Source organism: Sebastes umbrosus, chromosome 4 (assembly GCF_015220745.1).
Source record: "Sebastes umbrosus isolate fSebUmb1 chromosome 4, fSebUmb1.pri, whole genome shotgun sequence".
NCBI lineage: Eukaryota > Metazoa > Chordata > Actinopteri > Perciformes > Sebastidae > Sebastes > Sebastes umbrosus.
The window spans coordinates 18,022,357-18,029,845 of record NC_051272.1 but is presented as its reverse complement, the minus strand read 5'-3'; positions in this window follow the sequence as shown (position 1 = coordinate 18,029,845).

Below are 7,489 nucleotides of genomic sequence, written 5' to 3'. Positions count from 1 at the left end.
CCTCCTGCTCCTCCTCCTGCTGCTGCTGCTGCTGCTCAGTCAGCTGCTCTGTCCTCCACCTGCAGCAACACAGCAGTGTGTCAAAAAGATTATTATTATTTGTTTACACACTACACTTGCTAAATTAAGCATTGTTAAATAGGAAAAAGATGATGTTCTTTTAAATTCAGGGGAAACAGTTAAAACACAAATAGTTTATTTTGTTTATTTGTTTATTTATTTTGCACAATTTAAGACTATACAACATAACAAAAAAAAAAGAATAATATAAAGTGCAGGAAGAGGCAAAAAAAAACACTTTTTTACACACTACACTTGCTAAATTAAGCATTTTTAAATAGTAAAAAAGAAATGCATATTTTCTTTTAAATTCAGGGTAAACAGTTCAACACAAATAGTTTATTTGTTTATCTTGTTTAATTGCACAATTTAAGACTATACAACATAACAAAAAAAAATGAATAATATAAAGTGCAGGAAGAGGCAAAAAAAAACACTGGGCTCATCTGAAGCCTCCACCTAGAGATAAAGATTAATATAAAGAAATAATATGACTACATAATAGTGATAGACAAGTCAAGTCAAATTTATTTCTATAGCACATTTAAAACAACATGAGCTGACCAAAGTGCTTTACAGACATAGGCAGAATAAAAACAGGTCAACAGAGCAGACAACAAAATCTCACACATCCACAGACAGAGACCAAGATAAAAATCCATGAGTAAAAGACTGTTATAATGAGCATTATAAAAGGCCAATTAGTAATCACAATTCAAGTACATTCAAAAGCCAAAGAAAAGAGGTGGGTCTTGAGCTATGCTTTGAAAGACTCTGTAGAGGGAGCAGATCTGATGTGGAGAGGCAGTTCAGTTGTTGATAACAAACAATTAGGACAAAATATATATAATAACAACAATGACAATACAGTAAATATATATAAAAAAGACAAGTGTGTGTGTGTGTGTGTGTGCGTGTGTGTGTGTGTGTTGCGTGGAAGTGTATGGTTAGTGTTTGTGAGGAGGATATTGATTTAAATATCTATAAAGACTTCTGGGTAATCGTGACCAAACAACATTGTGAGTGTGAAAAATTACAAAAATAAAAACAGATACATGGACAACATGGGGAAAAGCAATTACAAAACAGCAATTAAATGACCCTTTAAGCGACTTTTGAAACATTTGACAGATGAACTTTTTTTTATAGATGTGAAAAAACAACTAAACTACAGTGCAGTGATAAAAGCAATCTCTCTGATAAACAACATTTAGGCCACTGGGTTTTGGTAATTTGCTTTTATAACCAATTCAGATGCAGTAGCCAATGTTTACATTTTCTAAAATAATGTGTTTTCATTCATGTTGGGTTATCAGTGTCAGTGATTTAAACCCTGTTTGTATGCATCTATTCAATATAGGTCAAACTCAAGAGGCAAGAAATGGAAAAAATGTTGTAATCAGAGATATGCCAACACTGAAAAGTGATCCAACTTTTTGTATTTACTGTGTCCATGAATAGAAGACCCTCTGGAGTAATCCCTTTCATCCCCCCATAAAAGTGATTTCATTTCACCACAGATGCATCTTTCCAGAAATGGAACGAGGGAGGTGATTGTGTTATTGATAAGTGCACCCCGTGGCTGCTGCCTCCAGTAAACAACAGTGTGCCTGTGCTATAAATATCTCCGTCCAGGACCAGCCCCCTTTCCTCCTCTCTATTTATAACCTCCATCAATGACTGCTGCCTATTTTTAAGCAAGCATTTGGCACAGCTTCTTACTTCCTCCTTAAATAAATATTATAGCTATCTTGGCAGTGGGACCTGAAAAATAATATTAAAGGACATTTCATGGCTCTCTGTAGGACAGTCAGTTGGCATGTGTATCTAAAAGTAAGCCCTATTCATAGTAATAATCATTGATAAACACTGAAGAGCTTACAAATAGGGCTGCAACCAACAATTATTTTCATTATGGATTAATCTGCCAATTGTTTTCTGGATTAAATTTATAATCATTTGGTTCGTAAAATGACAGAAAATAGTCAAATTTAACATTTGACATAATTAAATTCAACTGCATGTGCTTTATTGACATACAAATGAATACATTTAATATATTAATCCTGCTTATTCAGGATAAAATAGTGCTGACACATATTGATACATACAGACTATAATCAGTGATCACAGTTTTAGTTTCAGCCAGTGTTTCACATTTTCATTAAACATTTTCAGGTCAGGTTGTCAGTGTGGGTCAGAAGTTAGTTTAACCATGTGTTTATCTTAATATTGACACTGAAATGGCTTGTTTAAAAATGTATTTGGTAAAGGAAACAGGCTGAAGAGCTTTCTGTCTTGTGCACTCTGATGATCTGCTTCAGGGCCGGCACCTTTTAGTGCCAGAGGACACGAGCCGGACAGCTGGCGTGAAGAGTTTCTGCATGTGTGTGTGTGTGTGTGTGAGGGAAAGAAATGGGGGTCTTGTGTAGTGTGTGTGTCAGACAGGGGGGCAGATGGGCCGCAGCAGGCAGGAGAAGGTCTTAGGGACGGAGTGAAGAATGATTTTGGACAAAAGGCCCGACGGCTGGGTGAATAAGTAATGACTGCAGACAATCTGATGGATAACAATGGCATTGTGATGGACCACTCATGGGCTACGTGGGAAACAAGCAGGATGTGGTGCAGGGGGCCCGATCAGCTGGGCTGCTGTCACAACAATACTTAGACAAGGATGGAGTAGCAATTAGAGTAAACATGCCTTTTGTGTGTCCATATGGGTAAAGTGCAGTGACATTTTAAGTGTTATGAGACCACTGATTTCTTATATAAGCTTTAAAATGACTCATCCAGTTGCAACCACGGTAAGTTCTGCTATAAACACAGATTCTGTAGGATAAATGATAGCTTCCAGCATATTGTATGATTAAAAAAAATCAGCTCACATTTACCCTCCACAAACCTGTAATTGCCTCAGCAGCTAATTGCAGTGTGTTAGAATCAGACACAGCCCCTAACGGGTGGGGTTCGCTTCTCCCTGCAATCTCTGCCTCCTTTTTTAATCTCCCCTCACACTGCAAGCTGTTATCTGTTGCTTGCAGCCATCAATCTCTCCCCAGACGGTGGCACCTCCAAATCTGGGGCAGTGGTGACCTCCCTCCTTCCTCCCTCCTTCCTCACTCCCTCTGGCCTGAACCAAAGCACCCTCAAATCCTCTTCCTCTATCACATCCTCCTCTCTGCCTACCTCCTCACTGGGATCCTCTCCATTCTGTATATTTCCTTTTCTCTTGTGTTTGTCTCAGGTGTGATCCTTTACTCTTCTCAACTGCAGATATTAGTTTGAGGTACCACTAATACTAATAAGGCAGCCTTTATAAAGGGTTTACATGTTGCAGCTGATGACTTTATCAGGAGGAGCCCTCCAATGAACCGTCAGGAAAGGTTGGCAGATCATCTGGAACAAAAGCCATTTATTTACAACATAACCGTAACATTTACACACGCCGATACAGCTTAATAGAAGATGAGAATCCATTTATTATTAAATTGTATTAATATATTAACAACATTTCTAGCTGTATTATTATTACCAGATATAAATGGTCATCACTAATCAAAGGGGTCTCATTGATTGGCTTCTAAAGGATCTATAAAGCATTAGTAAATTATGTATTAACTAATAACTCTGCCATTAGTTGTGACCTTTTATAAAGGATGCCTTATTAGAAAGTGGTACAGAGCCTTACCATTAACATGTAAATCCTAAGAATGTGAGCATGCACTGATTTTACATTATTATCTAGAATATTTCCAAAATTGCAAGCAAATCTGTAGCATATTGGTTTGATTTATCACATCAATCCATGACATTCACAAGTTGGTACACTGGCTGAAATACAGGTATCAACAAGATAGATAACACATTACCACCTAGTGGCTGGAAACTATTACTACATCATTTAATGTTGAACATTCAGAGACACCAAGCTGATTTTTTGTGGACTTTTGAGGCAAATATTTTTCTATGGTATATCATACCAGCCTAGAGGAATATTCTCTTCTATAGATCTTTTTCACAGAAGACATTTTGTCACAGTAGAATATTCTCCTGCCACATCACATGAGCTTATGCTCTTAGTTTGTTAATGACGGTTTAATTATAAATGAGTCTTCTTGATGTGTTTCTTATGACTATGACTGATCCAATATATTTGCTTAACAGATGTGTGTTTAATGGATGCACTGTTGTCAAGTACTTTGTTAAACTACTAACTACTACTTCTACTACTACAACTTGTATGTCTAAAATCATTGATAAATACATACAAATTGTGTATATTACATTACAGTAATTATTTGTATGTAATATGCTGCCTGGAGAATGCCACTTTTCAAGCCCCTGAAGGGTTTTTAGGCAATTCTCCTTCACATCTCCTTGCTAATTATATGTCGTATTTTTTATAAAAAAATATGTTTATGTGTAAATAAACAAAAAAATAAACAAACAAAATCACAGATGTAAGTAATAAAATGAATGATGGCTAAACTCCAATTAGCTGCTTCAGTTTCAGGGTCCTGATATTGTGCATGCTGGCTCAGTGTCATGCTGTCATGGTTTAATGCAGAGGAGTTAATTTTCAACTAGTGCTGGGCGATATGGAGAAAATCAAATACCACAATATCGATACTGTGACAATGTTGTAGGGTTGTCTATTGGTGCACTCACAAAATATTATTATATTATAAGGCTAATAATCATCAGTAATGTGGATAAATATATATACTGTATATATACTGTATATATACTGTATACGTGTGTAAAGGGAAATAATAGAACAATTAGTATAGCCTAGTAAGTTCAGAAAGTTACATCACTTTACTGTTATGCAGCCTTTAAAACCAGGAAACGACAACACTTATGCCATATTACCATTTAAACAATATCTTTTCTCATATCACAATATCGATATAATATCAATATATTGCTCAGCCCTACTTTCAACCTGTGGTTTATTGGGACACTTAAACAGAACAGAGCCATTGTTAATGTTATTGTAACATGTGTGCTTTTTCTACTATGACAAGTCAAAATGTGAAAACAGCTTATTATACAATAAAAATAAATTCTTTTAGTTTGGATTTATGTGCAAAGGACATCCCCTTTGTGTGTGTGTGTGTGTGTGTGTGTGTTTGTTAGGACTCACTGTGATTATAATTTATTTGTGAATCAGTGCCATTGATTTATATGCTATTCCATAAACACAATTTACATGTTTATTGTGAACAATGGCCCATAACAGCATTAAGTTGATTCAGAGGCTTTGCAGAATATCTCATCTCATCTTACATATGGATGGAATGCAGCACTCGGCTTCATGATTCATTAATTTCACCTCCGGGCTAAAATGGCTTTCTGTTCGGCCTGGAGGCTACCTCGAGCGCTGACTTGGCGCTGCATTTATAAAAGATCTCCCCCCTCTGTGACTCTGTTTTATGGGTGGACATTGATATCATAAGTGATAGACACTAGAAAATGATGATTATTTATTTGTCCTTTTTTGTATTTGGAAAAGAAAGGTTTGGAAATCCAAGCTGATTTCTTTTGACTTCAGTCACCGAATAGTTTAAACACAGAGCTTCATCCGACTTTCGTCTCTACAACTTCCTCCACAAAGCTTGTGGAACTTGTCATTTTCTGAGATCTAAATACACTCTGTCACTCAACACCACCACCAAAACTAATGATTGTGAAATTAGTTTCAGAGCAATCAGGAGCTCCCCTGCTAAGACCCACTGTATCCATATGCATGAAATTGCTTGCGTTAATACATGCTATGAATCGTGGGTAATGCAGTGAATAATTCTGACTGCACGCAATAACACTATCTTCTATTAGATTGGGGAATGTTGTGGAGCCGGAGCCCTGTGGCAATATGCTTGTAAATGGCCATGTATGGATAATTAAGCATTACTCTTGAACATTAAAACTTGCTTATTTCAGAGAGCTGCAGGCAGTGGAGAGCTCTTATTGGGCTCATCACTATTTTTGGTGTCTCCCTATAATGTGTTCTCATTAGTATGCGAGCAATTGTAAACTTTCTGATCTCTCTTACTGTATCCTGGAAATGGGTTTTCATTAGTAAGAGTATATTAACAATTGTAATCTTTGCAAAACATTTTTAGAAATACTTTTGTTTCAATTGTACACTAAGGAGCGTTAGTTGTTTGAAACCTCACTAAAGTGATTGATTCTGTGGTATCCAATAGTGCGTGAAAATGCATTAAAGTTATTGCTTCTATTCTGATCTTCCAAGAAATATAATGAGATATTAAGAAAGACATATTTGTGTAAATGTTTCATAAGGAAAGTAGGGTATATACCAGCATGTACCTTACTTAAAGGTACAATGTGTAGGATTTGACGACATCTAGTGGTGTGGTTGCAGATTGCAACCAACCTAGTACCCCTCCGCTCACTCCTCCCTTTCCAAGACTGTGGTATCATAAGCCGCCGAGTGCAAACAGTGGTAACGGCGTTCACCTCACACAGAGGCCATCCTTCCCATTACACAGATAATAAGATTGCAGATTTAATTAGTGATAGGTACTGTAGTACCTAGAAGAAGATAAAACTCACAGACATTATAGATGCTTCAGGCTCATTCAGCTGCTTCATCTACACATACAATTTAGCAAACTAAAACTATGAAAATCAAGATAACCCTAAAATAGTTTTAGTACTTTGAAATGGTGACATTGAAAATCTCCTAAAATATATGACGTTCATTAAGTTAAGAGACCATACCAGTGGTTTTGCATGTGATGTCCATTTACTGCAAGTCCCATATACTTACATCACAGTTCACCATTTTTGCAAACCTGTTACTGTTTCTATACAGTGTGCGATCAATAAGCAGAATACGTTGTGTTGATCACAATCCATCTGTGAACATCAAGTCTGCATTCATTCATTCAATTTTATTTCTTTTTAAGGTTTAATTAAAGGTACAGTGTGTAGGATTTGGCGCCATCTAGTGGCGTGGTTGCAGATTGCAACCAACTGAGTACCCCTCCGCTCACTCCTCCCTTTCCAAGACATCGGTAACATGAGCCGCAAAATCGTGGTAACGCTGTTCGCCTCGCTCAAACGTTATCCTTACCCTAATAACACAAATTTAACAGCAACGGAAGTCGGACGGCGACTGCCGATACCGCGGTTTTGCACTCTGCGGCTCACGTTACTGCAGTTTCCAACACTTTCTCATCCAACTCGTCACACACTGACGCTTTGTCAGACCCCTCTGTGTCACTTTTCGCTCGAATTTAACACGTGCTTAATGATGTGAATTAAACAAAAACACTTGCTTAGTTTTAGGAAACAAAACCACTTAGATTTAGGAGAAAACATCATGGTTGGGCTTAAAAGTACCACGTTTTCACAGTGAAAATGTGACTTGATGTTGTGAACACAGGACACCAACGATCAG